We start from the raw sequence: 19,287 nt of genomic DNA, 5'->3' as shown, positions 1-19,287 counted from the left end.
GTGATAGCTCCCAGCTCGTCCGAATTTGAGTCTCCGTACTTGTATTTTCGGTGTTGTGCATACAATTACCTATATCAATAATACACTAATGCTTCTTTTTTTCTAGTACGATCAATCATCAAATTTAGGTAATTCTACCCATATTAGCACCTTAGAAAGATTGAGTCTAAAATATTGAGCCCACGAGTTTTTAAATTGATGAAGTCACCGCAAATGCCTCGCTATCAACGTAAACGTTGCCTCCCACTAATTTGTTTTCGTATTCATGAGACACCAAAGTGTCAAACCTAGGATTTAATCCTTGGTGGGTTGAATATCATTGCATTTCTAACCATCCACCCAGTTCTCATTCTGTACCTGGCTATGTGGCATAAAATACTCCCCTGTTTCAATGGATAAGTCGTGTAATTTTAGTTAAAAGTTAACATTATCTAAATTTAATCAATATTATAGACAAATAAATAAATAAACATTTACGATGCCAATTGAATATTATTAGATTCATCATAAAATATATTTTCATAATATATTTTTTCTATGTTGTAGATGTGTATGTTTTATTCTTTGATTTATTCTAACTATGTAAGATTTAATTTTTAACTAAATTTATAAGGCTTACTCATCGGAATAGATGTAGTAGGTTATTACTCTCCGAAAAGACGTAAAGTTCAATATTAGTACATTCACCGTAAAATATATTTTCTCTGTTGTAGATGTGTATAATTTATTCAAATTTTGTAAGGTTTAATTTTTGACTAAATTTACAAGGCTTATTCATCGGAACAGAGATAGTAGGTTATTACTCCCCGGAAAGACGTAAAGGCAAACGTTGGGTGAAAATATATCATCAAATTAAACATGTTGTATATGTCCAATACAACTTTGTTGGTTTTGACTAGTACAGTTTTAAAAGTTGTGCATGTTAGGGGTTCAACACGTGAACAAAGCGAGTAGTTACCATGTTGGCATCTCTTCAATCAGCACCAGCTATCTGAAATACAGTGAATCGAAAGAACCTCGCGCGCGGCAGGATACAGAATGAAATGCATGTGGACCAGATGTCGATAATTCAGCTGTTTGCCCAAAAGAAAGGTAGACAATCAGGATCGGAGCAACTTGTTGTTTGGACTTTGGAGGTATCTCACGCACACAAGACTGCCCTTTTTCCTAGGTTCCTATGCTAATCTGAATGTCTCTCTCTTTAGAAGAAGAATCCTATGCTGTCTGAAGTCTGATCTGGTTTCGCCAGCGTTCTGAGGTGTGAAGAAGCAGATTTAGATGGGATGGTGAAGAGGAAGAAGATAGTTGAGCGCGTTGGATCCCCAACGGTTGGTGCGTTTGGATTGCTCTCTCTCTCTCTCTTCTCCTACCGTGGCTGGCGCCAATAGCGACGGCGGAGCCGATCAGGGAGGCTCTCACCGCACCTGATACTCGGAGACGATGCATGGTTGGTCGCACGTTTTCGGCTCTATGCCCGTTGGTTCCTCCGTTTTGAAACGTAGAACTATGGTGAGTTTTTTTTTTTCCTTTGACAGGGTAGAAGAATTCTGGTTTGTTATAAGAACGTTATCTTTCCGGCTAGAAAAGGCAATTGGTGCTCTAAACAAAACACGGCCGTTGGCCTTTAAAATAAAACATTATGGGTATATTAATTATAGATGTGCACCGTTACAAATACGACTTCAATATTGGGTATATACTGTACTAAGTGCCTTGAAGACCGGAGTCATACAGCTTTAAGATTGACGAAACATATATCTTTTCGAAGTCACCCTGCCTATGCATCAAAATGAGGCACAAGTCATTTTTTTTTAGATTACCCACAGAAAAAAATTTGACAAAACATACATGACGAACCGCTATCGATACCAATGTTGCCTCCCACTGAAAGAGTGCCCATGAAATATCCTGGTCCCTAGCTTTTACTCCTAATGGCATCTCCAGCGGCGCGACGCATTTCGGACGTCCAAACGGACGCGTCGTGTCCGTTTGCGTCGGGCCAAATAGTCGAAACCGTCCGGGTGTCTGTTTGCGTCGGGGGTGGCTCCAGCGGCACGACGCATAATTTTTTTTTCATTCATACGCCATAATTTACATGATAATAAAAGGGACATAGAAAAACCAGAAAGGCGTGCTAAAATACGCGCTGTCTACTGGTCGTCGTCGCTGACGAGGTCAATCAGCCGCGGCGTCGGCCATGGAAGCTCGTACGCCGGCGGTGGAGGAGGTACCGCCGCACGGGCAGGAGGCTGTGGCCAGGGATCCCACGCTGGAGCAGCAGGCGGAGCGCGGACGTTGGAACGCGTCGGCGTGGCCGGAGGAGTCGCCGGCCTCCCCTGCGCGAGGGCTGACTCGCGGAGCTGGATTGCGAGCCCGTCCCACAAAGCGAGCTCGTTGAGCTCGTCCTGCTCGTTGTTGGCCAGTGCCATGGCAATGGCCTCCTCCTCTGAAATGTCCGGCGGCTGGGTCTCCGGATCCCACGCCGGTCCGCCGTCGTCATGGTCGTACTGCGGCATGGTCACGTCACCGTCCTCGTCCTCGTCGCCGTCCTCGTCCGCGTCCTCGTGGTCATTCTCTTCTTCTTCGGCGGCGATCTCGCGCTCAAAGTAGTCTATGTCGGCGAGGTAGGCAGCGCGGCGCCGCGCGTCGAACTCCCACGTCCCGAAGGAAATCTAGTTGTAGGAGTTTAGCGCGTACGCCGGATCCTTCCGCAGATCCGGCGGCAAGACCGCGCGGCGGCGCCGCACCTCGTCCCGCCGCTCTCGGCCCTCGCGCGGCACGGGGGGGGGGGGGATCGGCACGCGCCGCGAGTTCAGGTACCAGCCCCCTCCTAGCAAGTTCGCGTCCGGCCATGGTACCGGCCGGTTTTCCTCCCATAGCTGTCGAGCGAGGTCAACGCGGACGTACCGGCCGACCCGTGCCTTCTTGCCGGAACGCGAGCCGCTAGCCTCCTGGTCGTTCTTCGTCTTCCGGAACGGCCAGCATTTCTTCCCCATGGCGTCGGTGTGGTGGCTACTGTGGGATTTTGCCAATGGTTTTGGTCGGGGAAATGGGCGCCGGCAGCGTCCCTTTAAGAGGCTCCGACGCCATCTCGTCTTCAATGGCCTGCCAGTGCAACGCCTACTAGCTGCGTGATACGTCCAATTTGCATCACTATTTTATATCATAATTTGCTGTTATTCATTGATATATTTCATATTTGGATACAATACTTATGTTATTTTATCTATTTTGCATGTTTCATCATTATTGGAGGATCAAGCACCGGAGCCAGGATTCTGCTGGAAAAAGCACCGTCAGAACGCGATATTTCGGAAGATCAACTGTGGAAGGAAATTATACCAAAAATCCTATTTTTCAAGATGACGAAGGAAGCCAGAAGGAGGAGCCAGCTGGACCCAGGGTGGGCCCAGACCATAGGGCGGCGCGGCCCATGGCCTGGCCGCGCCACCATGTGGTGTGGGGGCCCCACAGCCCCTTTCGCCTCCTTTTCTTCGCGAAACCCTTCGTCCCGAAAACCTAAGCCACAGAGGGTACCTCGCGAAGAGTTACAGCCGCCTCTGCGGGGCGGAGAACACCAGAGAGAAAAGAGCTCTCCGGCGGGCAGGAATCCGCCGGGGAAATTCCCTCCGAGAGGGGGAAATCGACGCCATCGTCACCGTCATCGAGCTGGACATCATCTCCATCACCATCATCATCATCTCCACCATCATCACCGCCGTCTCCACCGCAGCACCTCGTCACCGCCGTAGCAATTTGGGTTTGATCTTGATTGTTTGATAGGGGAAACTCTCCCGGTATCGATTCCTACTTGTTGTTGATGCTATTGAGTGAAACCATTGAACCAAGTTTATGTTCAGATTGTTATTCATCATCATATCACCTCTGATCATGTTCCATATGATGTCTCGTGAGTAGTTCGTTTAGTTCTTGAGGACATGGGTGAAGTCTAAATGTTAGTAGTGAACTATGGATGAGTAATATTCAATGGTATGATATTTAAGTTGTGGTGTTATTCTTCTAGTGGTGTCATGTGAACGTCGACTACATGACACTTCACCATTTATGGGCCTAGGGGAATGCATCTTGTACTCGTTTGCCAATTGCGGGGTTGCCGGAGTGACAGAAACCTAAACCCCCGTTGGTATATCGATGCAGGAGGGATCGCAGGATCTCAGAGTTTAAGGCTGTGGTTAGATTTATTCTTAATTACTTTCTTGTAGTTGCGGATGCTTGCAAGGGGTATAATCACAAGTATGTATTAGTCCTAGGAAGGGCGGTACATTAGCATAGGTTCACCCACACAACACTTATCATAACAATGAAGATTATTTAGCCGTATGTAGCGAAAGCACTAGACTAAAATCCCGTGTGTCCTCGAGAACGTTTGGTCATTATAAGTAAACAAACCGGCTTGTCCTTTGTGCTAAAAAGGATTGGGCCACTCGCTGCAATTGTTACTCTCGCACTTTACTTACTCGTACTTTATTCAACTGTTACATCAAAACCCCCTGAATACTTGTCTGTGAGCATTTACAGTGAATCCTTCATCGAAACTGCTTGTCAACACCTTCTGCTCCTCGTTGGGATCGACATTCTTACTCATCGAAAATACTACGATACACCCCCTATACTTGTGGGTCATCAAGACTATTTTCTGGCGCCGTTGCCGGGGAGTGAAGCGCTATTGGTAAGTGGAATTGGTAAGGAAAACCTTTACTGTTTGTGCTGATTTTATTTCTGCCTGCTGCCATAAGTCATTATAGAGAGATCTTCTCTTCAATTTCTATTTGGGAAATCTACTACTACTGCAACGGTAGTGGATGAGGCGCCAGGTGAGGAAGTGATACCATATAAAATACCTATGAAAATTATTGAACGTGTTATGGATAACCGCTATGAAGGGGATGAAACTGTCCACCCTGGAGATCATTTATTGTTCTTGCATGAATTATGCGGTTTATTCAAGTGTGCAGGTATTGCAATGGATGAAGTGAGGAAGAAACTATTCTTTTTATCGCTGTCTGGTAAGGCGGCGCATTGGTATAAATTACTGGATAATGGGGATTCTCTTGAATGGAATGATATTGTGCCCCGGTTTTATTCTAAGTTCTATCCTCCAAGTGAAATTCACAAGGATCGGAATCGCATATATAATTTTTGGCATCATGATGGAGAGAGTATTGCCCAAGCTTGGGGGAGATTGAAGTCTTTAATGCTCAAATGCCCCATTCATAAGCTTCCTGGTAATGTTATTATTGATAATTTCTATGCAAGACTTTCTTTTCAAGACAAGACCTTGCTGGATACTTCTTGTTCTGGATCATTTACACGCAACAAAGAAGAGTTTAAAAGGGACCTTCTTGATCGGATCCAAGAAAATACTGAAGGTTGGGAGAACGACAAGGATAGAGAATCAGGTATAATTTATGATTATAAATGCATTGAAGCTTTTATGGATACTGATAAATTTCGTAATATGAGTGCTACATATGGTCTTGATTCTCAAGTTGCTGCAAATCTTTATAAAGCTTTTGCCTCTCATTATGAATTGCCAAAGAAGAATTTTGATAAGTATCATGAACCGTATAAAGATAAAATTGATTCATCTATTAATAAATGCGTTGTAGTTGAAACTGCTGATCGTGTTATTCCTGAAGCTTATATTGAAAAAACTCCTTTCCCTGCTAAAATGAAGGAGTACTCTGTTATAAATAATGCGGTTCATAAAAGTGAAAAGAAACCTATAGAACCTGAAGAACAAATAAAAGTTGAACCTGCTGTTGCAATAGTTAAAGATCTTGTGACTGAAAATGTGGAGGATGGTCATATTATTTTCTGTGAAGATGCTTCTAATATTGTTTCACATCCTAATAAACCCAAACAAGTTAGTGTTCCTATGCTATCATTAGAATTGGTGATCATTGCTATTATGGATTATGTGATATTGGTGCAAGTGTTAGTGCTATTCCTTATGAGCTTTACACGGAGATTATGCACGAAATTGATTCTTGTGAACTTGAAGATATTGATGTGGTTATTCAGCTGGCTAATAGAGAAACTATTTCTCCAATTGGTATTGTTCGAGATGTGGAAGTTTTATGCGGTAAGATTAAATATCCTGCTGACTTTTTGGTACTTGGTTCTGCTGCTAGTGATTATTGTCCTATTATTTTTGGTAGACCTTTTCTAAATACTTGTGGAGCTATTATAGATTGCAAGAAAGAGAAAATTTTGACTAAATTTGCTGGTGAATCTTATGAGTTTAACTTCTCTAAATTTACCAAAACTCCTTATAAAGCTGATTTGCCTAGTGATGATTTTAAAATGGAGCAGTGTGCATCTATTTTTCTTGTTCCTAACAATCCTTTGCAGCAACATTTGGAGGATAGCGAGAGTGAAGTTTTTAGGAAAGAAAGAGATGAGCTTGAGGAAATTTTTCTTCGTCAACCTATTCTCAAGCATGATTTACCGGTGGAAGATTTGGGTACAACACCGCCACCAAAGGAAGATCCTGTTTTTGATTTAAAGCCTTTACCTGATAATCTTAAATATGCTCATATTGATGATAAGAAAATATATCCTGTTATTATTAGTTCTAAGCTTTCAGAGTTTGAAGAAGAAAGGTTATTGGAAATATTGAAGAAACACCGAGGAGCTATTGGGTACACTCTTGATGATTTGAAGGGGATTTCTCCTTCTATTTGCCAACATGCTATTAATATGGAAGATGATGCAAAGCCTGTTGTTGAACATCAGCGTCGTCTAATTCCGAAGATGAAGGAAGTGGTAAGGAATGAGGTATTAAAACTTCTTGAAGCTGGTATTATATATCCTATTGCTGATAGTAGATGGGTTAGTCCTGTGCATTACGTTCCCAAGAAAGGAGGAATGACTGTTGTGCCTAATGATAATGATGAGCTCGTCCCTCAAAGAGTAGTTGTAGGGTATAGAATGTGCATTGATTTTCGAAAAGTTAATAAAGTTACTAAGAAAGATCATTATCCTTTACCATTTATTGATCAAATGTTAGAAAGATTGTCTAAAAATACTCATTTTTGCTTTCTCGATGGTTATTCTGGGTTTTCACAAATTGCTGTTAAAGCTAAAGATCAAGAGAAAACCACTTTTACTTGTCCCTATGGAACTTATGCTTATAGGCGTATGCCCTTTGGTTTATGTAATGCTCCTGCTACTTTTCAAAGATGCATGTCTGCTATTTTTCATGGCTTTTGTGAGAGTATTGTGGAAGTATTCATGGATGATTTTTCCGTCTATGGGAATTCTTTTGATAGTTGCTTGCGAAACCTTGATAAAGTTTTGCAGAGATGTGAAGAAACTAACCTTGTTCTTAATTGGGAGAAATGCCACTTTATGGTTAATGAAGGAATTGTATTGGGACATAAAATTTCTGAGAGAGGTATTGAAGTTGATAGAGCTAAAGTTGAAGCAATTGAGAAGATGCCTTATCCGAGGGATGTTAAAGGTATTCGTAGTGTTCTTGGTCATGCTGGGTTTTATAGGAGATTTATTAAAGATTTCTCCAAGATTTCAAAGCCTCTTACTAATCTTTTTCAAAAAGATGTGCCTTTTGTTTTTGATGATGATTGTAAGGAAGCTTTTGAAACCCTAAAGAAAGCCTTAACAACTGCTCCTATAGTTGAACCTCCTGATTGGAACTTACCATTTGAAATTATGTGTGATGCTAGTGATTTTGTTGTAGGCGCTGTTCTTGGACAGTGAGTAGATAAAAAACTGAATGTTATTCATTATGCTAGTAAAACTCTTGATGCTGCTCAAAGAAATTATGCTACAACTGAAAAAGAATTATTAGCTGTAGTTTTTGCTTGTGATAAATTTAGATCTTATATTGTTGATTCAAAAGTTACGATTCATACTGATCATGCTGCAATTAGATACCTTATGACAAAGAAAGATGCTAAGCCGAGGCTTATTAGATGGGTACTTCTTTTGCAAGAATTTGATTTACATATTGTAGATAGGAAAGGTGCTGATAATCCTGTTGCTGATAATTTGTCTAGATTGGAAAATATTGCTTATGATCCTGTTCCTGTTAATGATAGTTTTCCAAATGAACAATTGGCTGTAATAAAGGTGAGCTCGCGAGACAGTACTTGGTATGCTGATTATGCTAACTTTATTGTTTCCAAGTACTTGCCTCCAACCTTTTCAGCTCAGCAAAGGAGGAAATTCTTTTATGACTTGAGGCATTATTTTTGGGATGACCCACACTTATATAAAGAAGGAGTGGATGGTATTCTGCGAAGGTGTGTTCCCGAATATGAACAACAAGAGATATTGAGTAAATATCATGGTAGTGCTTATGGAGGACATCACGCCGGAGAAAGAACCGCACAAAAGGTTCTACAATCAGGTTTTTATTGGCCAACTCTCTTCAAGGATGCAAGAAAGTTTATTTTATCTTGTGATGAATGCCAAAGGGTTGGTAATATCTCCAGACGTAATGAAATGCCTATGAATTATACTCTTGTTATTGAACCATTTGATTGTTGAGGATTTGACTTCATGGGACCTTTTCCCTCTTCAGAAGGTAATACTCATATACTTATTGCTGTTGATTATGTTACTAAATGGGTGGAAGCAATACCTACAAAAAGTGCTGATGGTGAGACCTCTTTAAGAATGCTGTTAGACATTATTTTTCCTAGATTTGGAGTGCCTAGATATATTATGACTGATGGAGGTTCTCATTTTATTCATGGAGGTTTTAGAAAAACTCTTGCTAGGTATGGTATTAATCATAGAATTGCTTCCGCTTATCATCCTCAAACTAGTGGTCAAGTAGAATTATCAAATAGAGAGATTAAATCTATTTTGGGAAAGACTGTTAATAAAAGTAGAAAGAATTGGGCTAGTAAATTGAAGGATGCACTATGGGCTTATAGAACTGCTTATAAAAATCCCATGGGAATGTCACCTTATAAAATGGTTTACGGAAAAGCTTGTCATTTACCTTTAGAACTAGAGCACAAAGCTTATTGGGCAGTTAGAGAATTAAATAAAGATCCTAAACTAGCTGGTGATAAGAGGTTGTTGCAATTGAGTTCTCTTGATGAATGGAGAAGTGAAGCTTATGAAAATGCTAAACTCTTTAAAGAGAAAGTTAAAAAATGGCATGATAGGAGGATCATCAAAAGAGAGTTTAATGTTGGGGATAAAGTCCTATTGTATCGGTCTCGTCTCAGACTCTTTGCAGGGAAGTTACTCTCGAAATGGGAAGGACCATATGTTGTTGAGGAGGTGTATCGTTCAGGAGCAATTAAAATTAGCTCTCTCCAAGGCAATGCTACGCAAGTGGTGAATGGACAAAGACTCAAGCATTATATCTCAGGTGATTCTTATAATGTTGATGTTGATATTATTCAAGTGGGAACACCAGAGGCTTTCATTAAAGGACAAATTGACAGTCCGCCAGAACTCGACTTTGAATAGGTAACAGTACTGGTGATGAAAAGTACGCAATTTACTTTCCGAACAATATTTTTGCTGTTTTTGGAAAATATGAAAAATTACGAGTTCGAAACGGAGTGGAAAGGACGCACGAGGGGGTGCCACCATAGGCCGGCGCGGCCTGACCTGGGCCCGCGCCGACCTATGGTCTGGCCGCCTCGTCGCCCCTTTCCGACTCTGGTTCGATCTGGTACTTTCCTTATGTCGCGAAATTTTTTGCTATATAATCCCCCGGACCCCTGGAGGTCCGTTTATCGTTTTCTCGACGTGTTTTGTTTCGAGCTGTTTCTGCCAGGATCTGTTTTCGGTCTAGAAGCACCATGGCCTCCAACAACAAGGGCAAGGGGCTTTCGGAGGAAGAAGTGAAGAGGGTGCCATCAAGACAAGAGCAGCAAGCCATTGGGAGCAAGCAAATCTTGGTGGGATCTGTTGACACTCGACGTTCTTTTTCTCATAACTTGCAGGGACCTTTACCACCCGCTCTTAGCCTCGACTCCTTCCCTGTGTTGGAAGAAGCTCTACGGACCACCGATGAGTTTTGTGATCAATATCGGGCTCTAAGAAGAGAAGTGGAGATACTCCAGGAGGAGAATTGCCGTCTCCGAAGAATACTGGAATACCATTCGATTCACATCACAAGGTCATCATCGCCAACTTCAGATAACAATGAATATCTTCGAGTCTTAGTGCAGAATTGCCAAGCTGAGAAACTGAAGTTGAAGGAGATCTGTAAGAAGCTTGTCAGGAATTCATCACCACCATCGCCAAAGGAGTAATTCATCATCGGTATTGGCATCCCCTTGGTTTGTTCCAAGCTTGGGGGAGTGCCGCGGTATCACATTATCACTACCTTTTACTTTCATTGTCAAGTAGTGTCATATCATGAGTAGGGAAGTTATCATATAAGATGGGTTGCAGTTTGGAAGTATCTCTCCTTTAGTTGGTTGTCCATGTATCCCTTGGTGTGAGTTATCGTTATGGAATATTAATGAGAAGTCTTATCATTTACATATTGCACATCTTATTCTAGTTTGCAATCCCTATTATATGATTTACCTTGTTGTTAGTATTGGTATCACTTTGGGAGCATTGAATGAATCTATTTGGTTTTGGCAAACTTAGCATTGGTCAATAGCAACAACACTTTGAGGTTTAAGTAGAAAAGAGAAATACATGTAGTTGTTTCATTGTCTTTCTTTCTTGTTAGCTCATAGCTTATTATTCTGAAATTAAAATTGTTTGTGCTTACAAGGAAGATGCATGATTGTCTCTATCACATGTATATTTGTTTGTTTCCTTCAACTCTTATGCTTGCTAATTAGCCTTGCTAGCCAAAGACCTGTATTGAGAGGGAATACTTCTCGTGCATCCAAACCCGAACCCAAACCTATGTCATTTGTGTCCACCATACCTACCTACTACATGGTATTTTCTGCCATTCCAAGTAAATACTTCATGTGCTACCTTTAAACAATTCAAAACTTAGTATCTCTTATTTGTGTCAATGTTTTATAGCTCATGAGGAAGTATGTGGTGTTTTATCTTTCAATCTTGTTGGGCAACTTTCACCAATGGACTAGTGGCTTCATCCGCTTATCCAATAATTTTGCAAAAGAGCTGGCAATGGGATTCCCAGTCCCAAATTAATTAAACTAAATAGACACTCCTCCATGGTATGTGATTGATGGACGGCACCCGAAGGATTCGGTTAGCCATGGCTTGTGTAAGCAAAGGTTGGGGGGAGTGTCATCATCATAATAAAACCAAAATAAAAAGGCACTCCTTCATGGTATGAGATTGTTGGCAGGCACCCGAGGATTCGGTTAGCCATGGTTTGTGAAAGAAAGGTTGGAAGGAGTGCCACACAAAATGAAAATAATATGGGAGCCGCTCTTTGAAGGTTGTTTGGCAAGGGGGTAAGAGTACCCGCTACCAGTCGTTGACAACAACAAACACCTCTCAAAATGTTACTTTTATTCTCTTTATATGATTTCAAAACTGAAAAAGCTCTAGCACATGATTTAATCCCTGCTTCCCTCTGCGAAGGGCCTGTCTTTTACTTTATGTTGAGTCAGTAAACCTATTTCCCTCCATCTCAAGCAAGCATTTGAGTAGTTGTGATCAAACCATTATATTGTGATTTGCTTCATCATGCCTTTTATTCTTCCTTGTTTAGTACAAGTTTTATCTGAATGAATATAGCTTTGCAAGTATCAATGATCATGAGGAGACCATTAAGATTGAGTATGCAAGTTGTGCCTTATAAACTTTAACATGAGAGCGCTGCTCAATGAGATAAATATAATCTGTTAATTGTTCTCTGACCAAGAACGAAGTTTGCCATCACCAACTATGATTCCTTATGCACCTTTATTTGTGATTACCTTATACTTGTTTCAAGTTGAATTATATGAGGAAGTTGTTTACTATAATGTCTTGTGTGAATGAATATGATGCTTCTTGTCCGTATTTTATTTATCGACTATTCACTCCATAAACATGTGGTCTGTTTATCGAGTTCGATTTCGCTTGGGGACAAGCGAAGTCTAAGCTTGGGGGGAGTTGATACGTCCAATTTGCATCACTATTTTATATCATAATTTGCTGTTATTCATTGATATATTTCATATTTGGATACAATACTTATGTTATTTCATCTATTTTGCATGTTTCATCATTATTGGAGGATCAAGCACCGGAGCCAGGATTCTGCTGGAAAAAGCACCGTCAGAACGCGATATTTCGGAAGATCAACTGTGGAAGGAAATTATACCAAAAATCCTATTTTTCAAGATGACGAAGGAAGCCAGAAGGAGGAGCCAGCTGGACCCAGGGTGGGCCCAGACCATAGGGCGGCGCGGCCCATGGCCTGGCCGCGCCACCATGTGGTGTGGGGGCCCCACGGCCCCTTTCGCCTCCTTTTCTTCGCGAAACCCTTCGTCCCGAAAACCTAAGCCACAGAGGGTACCTCGCGAAGAGTTACTGACCGCCTCTGGGGCGGAGAACACCAGAGAGAAAAGAGCTCTCCGGCGGGCAGGAATCCGCCGGGGAAATTCCCTCCGGGAGGGGGAAATCGACGCCATCGTCACCGTCATCGAGCTGGACATCATCTCCATCACCATCATCATCATCTCCACCATCATCACCGCCGTCTCCACCGCAGCACCTCGTCACCGCCGTAGCAATTTGGGTTTGATCTTGATTGTTTGATAGGGGAAACTCTCCCGGTATCGATTCCTACTTGTTGTTGATGCTATTGAGTGAAACCATTGAACCAAATTTATGTTCAGATTGTTATTCATCATCATATCACCTCTGATCATGTTCCATATGATGTCTCGTGAGTAGTTCATTTAGTTCTTGAGGACATGGGTGAAGTCTAAATGTTAGTAGTGAACTATGGATGAGTAATATTCAATGGTATGATATTTAAGTTGTGGTGTTATTCTTCTAGTGGTGTCATGTGAACGTTGACTACATGACACTTCACCATTTATGGGCCTAGGGAAATGCATCTTGTACTCGTTTGCCAATTGCGGGGTTGCCGGAGTGACAGAAACCTAAACCCCCGTTGGTATATCGATGCAGGAGGGATCGCAGGATCTCAGAGTTTAAGGCTGTGGTTAGATTTATTCTTAATTACTTTCTTGTAGTTGCGGATGCTTGCAAGGGGTATAATCACAAGTATGTATTAGTCCTAGGAAGGGCGGTACATTAGCATAGGTTCACCCACACAACACTTATCATAACAATGAAGATTATTTAGCCGTATGTAGCGAAAGCACTAGACTAAAATCCCATGTGTCCTCGAGAACGTTTGGTCATTATAAGTAAACAAACCGGCTTGTCCTGTGCTAAAAAGGATTGGGCCACTCGCTGCAATTGTTACTCTCGCACTTTACTTACTCGTACTTTATTCAACTGTTACATCAAAACCCCCTGAATACTTGTCTGTGAGCATTTACAGTGAATCCTTCATCGAAACTGCTTGTCAACACCTTCTGCTCCTCGTTGGGATCGACATTCTTACTTATCGAAAATACTACGATACACCCCCTATACTTGTGGGTCATCACTGCGCACGCTCGCGGAAGCCGAGGCACGTCATTAACGCGGCCCCTGCAAAGGCTACTGCGCGCCGCCCAGAAGTAATACCGCGGAAGACGAAGCAGTTGTGCCGCTGCCAGGTGGGCCCGTGCGAGGACCGAGCGGACATTTTCCGCGTCCGCCGAGACGCAAACCTGGCGCATATTTGGGCCAGGTTTGCGTCTCCGCGGACGGCCCGGTCACTTTGCGTCGCTCCGCTGGAGGTGGTGCCAGACGCATTTCCGGTCACGGCGGACACAAACGGTCGCTCAGCGTCCGTTTGCGTCGCGCCGCTGGAGATACCCTAATAATTAGCGGCATAACCATACCATCAACCATCCAAACACTAGTTGGTTCCCGACGGTGGTAGTCATGTCACATTTTGTTCTCATTGTTTTACCTGTATAAATTAATTTTGTTTCACCTATTATTTTGTTAGAATATAACCACAAAAGTGTACAGCTTCTTGGTATTTGCAATGTAACGCACACAAACAAGAAAATTTGTAATAAAACTTCTCTCGTCCTCTACATGCACCCCAGTGCTCGTTTGAGTACCATGATTTAAATCTTGATACCGCACAAAGCCCGATACTCGTTGATAGATGAAAACCTAAATTCACGTCCTAAGGGTGGGGTTGCTTAATTTGTACATTCAATCCGTCGACCATGGCGGTGTTGTTCCTCAATTCTGGGACGCGCAGATTCCGCAGCTGATCTCGGGCGAAGCTGATATCATGTCCACCGTCTCTATTTAGCCTTTTTCGAGATTCGTGCCAATGGTTCCCACGTGAAAAGGAAATCTGCAGCTGTCATATGTACAAAAATAGAAGTACTTTTCACAAATACTACATGTACCATTCAAACAAATTTGGAAGGACTTGATAAAATCAGTACTATATTTCGCAGGACTACATGGACGTAGTGTCCGGACTGTATGCCCCAATAATAGAGAACTCTATAGATGCAGTTTACAAAATAACTTTTAAAATATTGAATATTAGACTCATTTTGAAGAGCTCGTCGCGAGGAAGTCGAATATGAAAATAAAAATTCATTTGAATTTATTACGTGAAAGTTGTGCTAGTTTTTCAATTGGTAGTGTATTTAGAGAAGGGAATCTTGTAAAGTGGGTAGTCAAAATCGTGGGACCCAGGGATGGACATCCCTATGCCATGCAAGGGCCCAGATATCCACAACGCCCGAGATCAGCTGCGCGAACGCATTTTCGTCAATTCTGGTTGTATTTTGTTATTCTCTACTTCAAGCACATACACACACATATGTCATACCTAAAAATTGCGAATACAACCTTAGTATTAAGCGAAACATCGAACAAGTTCTACGAAAGCTCGTTCAACTGCATTAGACTTGGCCACAATGCTGCACGTATTAATATGAACTAAAAAATCCACCTTAATTTATTGACGGAGCCGAAGGCAGTAGATTTGTCGGGTTAGACTCGTTGTTTATCACAACTATGTGCCACCACGATAGTCCTTTGTGAATTCGGCGTGGCTAAAGATTGAGAAAGCGATAGGAGAACACAAAATGGTGCAGCGCAGCACTTGAGCAGGACAACGTGCCAAACTTTCGGTTGTTTGCACGGTTTCTGACGCTTTTGTATCCAGCAGTGTTTAGTTGCTACTCTTATATCTTATTTAAACAATTGATTGATTGTGCAGGACTGTACTGTACTACTCCTTTTGATGAGTAATCAACAGACCTCCGTTGCACTAGCTGTTGCTTGCCGCCAAAATTAAAGGACCCGGGACAGCCGATCCGGACAGGGAGGAAGGGTCTCGCCGCACCTGCGTATGCATGGAGATGCTTGAGACTAGTCACAATGCATAGTATCATATAGAAGTATCATGCGTATGATACTACTACATGTTACTATCTCCACAATGCATGGTATCATATACTAGTATCATAGTCTACATATATTAATTGTTTTGTAGAATCTCAATGCAAATATATGTACAAGATTTACTTGACATTAATTTTTCTAGAAGTATGTGCTATGATACAGTATCTACCTATGATACTAGTATCCTCTCTCTCATCCATAATTGCAGTGCCACATCAGCGTTTTGCATGCATGAAATGCATGATACTACCTATGATACTCCCATTGTGGGTAGTCTGAATTGTCTGCCTAGTCAGTCACGTGACAGTTGGATCACATTGTTTTATTTTTAGCGAAAAGTTTAACCGATCTAATAATAATCATCAACAGTTAGATCACATTGTTAGCATGGGAAAGACAATAAGTACTACTGCCATGAGTTTTTCTCTTTTGGGAGAATACTACTGTCATAAGTTCATGACCAGGCAGAGCCCGCGAAATATGGGTCTCTATGCCAAACTCTATCATGGGGTCTATCTTCTTAGAAAATGGACCCGCACTTTGATTTTTGTAACTTCTGCAAGAATTTATTTATTTCAAAGGTCGGTGCACTTTCATTGTTTTGTTCAAAATATTTTGTTACCTTGAAAATCAGTACTCTCTCCGGTGTATAATAAATATCGGTCGTTTGTACGACTTTGTACTAAAGTAATACTAAACCACCGAGACTTATTATGAATCTATTTAAAACAATCAAAATTCATAGAATTAGAGAGCATCTGTTGTGGTGTAGTCCTTTTCCATTCTTCTTTAGGCTATTTTTCGCTTAAATTACCTACATATGGTATTTAACACAGAAGGTATGAGAGATTGATGCTATGCATCTTGATATCCATTTTAATGAGGTTGTCCTATTCGGATCTAAATCCAAGCTTTTATAAATTTTGCAAGAATTTATTTATTTCAAAGGTCGTTGAACATTCGTTGTTTTGTTCAAAATATTGTGTTACCTTGAAAATCAGTACTCTATCTGATCTACAATAAATATTGATGGTTTAGTACGACTTTGTACTGAAGTTATACTAAACCACCAAGACTTATTATGAATCAGCAGGAGTACTAAAAACAATCAGAATTCATAGAATTAGACAACATCTGTTGTGGTATAGTCCTTTTCCATTCTTCTTTGGGCTAATTTTTCGCTTACATATGGTATTTAACACAGAAGGTATGAGGGATTGATGCTATGCATCTTGTTATCCATACGTAATCTTAATTTCTCCCAAACTCAATGACTAGTGGTCCGCATCCGTACACCCCCCGAACTTGTGAAGGGCAGTATGATCATTTGCACGTAATTATCCTGATTTAATGAGGTTGTCCTGTCCGGATCTAGATCCAAGCTTATATATCCAATCGTATCTGACGATTGTGCCAATGATCTTGACGCTAAGCTACCGTTTCGAGGGTGCGCTGTCGATGAAGGACATCATCGTTTGTAATGGTAAACACCGTAGAGCGACGATACTGAGAGGACGGGGCCACCACTAGTTTTGTATGCGTACATATCAAACGGGCCATACACGATTGTACACGGCTATACTACGAATTAATAATTCGTTATTTATTATTCGATGGTGATCACCATACACTTAATTATGAAATGATACATAGCAATCTCACCCCTTGTTGTGTTTAAGTCTGATGATGGTGTACCGAAGAAGAACTGTCATGACTAAAGGATAAGGCATAGGTAAAATAGATTAAGCATGTGCTTAATGTTGTCACAATGGCTACACACAAAAAATGGATTGTACTTGAAAATATGTGATCCAAGGAACTAGATAGACGCAAACCAAGACAACTATGATTCTAGAGAGAGGAAAAAATCAATTAACAACACTAAGGTGCCGCGCAGGTTCTATTGAATAAACACCGTGCAATGATGCAACCCAGAAGCTAACGACAAAATAAAAATCCAAGTTAATTTGCATCATGATGCCAAATTCGGCTGCGCTTGCATGATTTCCTGCTGGTGGCTGTTACTATCGTGGAGACAGGCCGTCGAGATCGCGGGTGTACAATTATGATGGGTGATGATTGTTACGTTTCATTTATCCAAATGTGTGTAGTGCAATGCAAGGTAATGTGAAAATGTCTGCAGGTCGATCAGTCGATGTGCGGAGCACGCGTAAGTACTCAACGGAATGCAACCAATCGATGCATTGATTTGATTAAGGGATTAGCACTTCAGGGCCAGCTGGAAACTGATGGTATGTAATCAAGAAAAATTTGAGAGTAAACAATGTTACTAACCGTCTGATTAGGAACCTGATGTATAGTTTTGTATAAACGGCAGATATCAAATTAGGCGAACACCACAATGCCCCAATTTGTTTAAGAAAAAAGGAAGTGATCAATTCTGAGCCGACGAATGAACTTAACCTTCAGGTACAACTCATATTGTAACTTATAACTAGGTTGAATTCTAAAATTAATTCAATGGTCACGAGTGTTACCTCAATCGCAGCCCATATACAAATTATCAATTTAACCAACGTAATACAAATTATCAAACACAAATATACCATTAGAAAGTATGACATTTCAGGTTTCTAATAATACATGTTTTGTAATATATAACTTATATTATGTTGATCAAATTGATAGTCTCGGCTGGAAAGTCTCGGCTGCAATCTATGTTGCAACTCGCAACTAAAATAAGGAACGGAGCTATTCGACGTCTAGGAATCGACTAAGAATTAAAGTAATTCTCACTAGGCCAAAAGTTACATTACAAAACCGACTTAAATATGCTTTGCATATTTGCACCAGGTTTTTGACGTCCCGATAAGGATAACTGGAACCCCCGGCTACATACACTTTCTTAGGATTGAAACGGTCCTCCCCTCGCGTCGCCTCCTCCAGGCGACCCGGGGGGGGGGGGGGGGGGAACCCTAACAGCCGCCATCGCCGCTCCTTCCCCCTCCGTCCCCCCTTCATCGTCGCTCCCTGAGGCGTCGCGGGCCTGGCTCGTGACGCCGGTGATGGGGGCGGCGGGGATCTGGGCCCTTGGCTCCCCGCGCGGCGTATGGATGGAGGAGCCTCACGTCGGGTTCGCCGTGGCTGATGAGGCTGCTCGATTCTTCCTCCGGCGTCAATGATAGGCCTGGCTCCGTTGTGGGCTCGGGAGGACTCGACAGGCGGCCTCCTCGGTGGGGCTCAGGATCTTAGGGCGGCAGCCCTGATCTGGTGGTGCGGCGAATCCGACTCGGTGGCGAGCAGTGTTCGCGGGTGCGGGCTGGCTTCTGCGGCCGTGTGGGCGGTGCGGAGCCGGCGGGTGCTGGCCGTGGCCCGGGGCCCCCTCGGTGGTCCCCGACACCAGATCTGAAGGTGCTAGTTCCTCCTGTTTCGGTCGAGCTGCTAGCGGCGGGACTCTGCGACCAAGATAAATCCCTGACCGGTGGTACCGGTCACGACAGCGGCGACGTCCATGGGCGCCGCCTTCCCTGCTGGGGGCGCCATCAAGGTACTGTCCCTCCCCCATCCTCCTTGCTCCCTGGGTGAAAACCTAATCCTAGATTGGGCCGCGGTGTCGTTGTTGCATCGCTAAGCTTGCTGAAGGCGTGGTCTTGGGGAGCTTGGGTAGGTTGTGGGCGCAGGTTGTGTGTGCGGAGGTGTGTCTGTGCTCTTCTCCTACATGCTCAACTGTTTCGTCTCCGACGTGTTCGAGCTTCGGCTTGTTGTTGTGCTTCTCAGTGTGTGTGGCATGGTATCGGTGTGCTTGGATTTTCTTCCTCGGACGTCGCTGTTAGTGTGCAGTCAAGCTCAGGGGAGCACCTCCATTGGCCGACGGTACGG

Source organism: Lolium perenne, chromosome 7 (assembly GCF_019359855.2).
Source record: "Lolium perenne isolate Kyuss_39 chromosome 7, Kyuss_2.0, whole genome shotgun sequence".
Classification (NCBI taxonomy): Eukaryota; Viridiplantae; Streptophyta; class Magnoliopsida; order Poales; family Poaceae; genus Lolium; species Lolium perenne.
The sequence above is the reverse complement of the archived record's forward strand: the minus strand, read 5'-3'. Positions refer to the sequence as shown.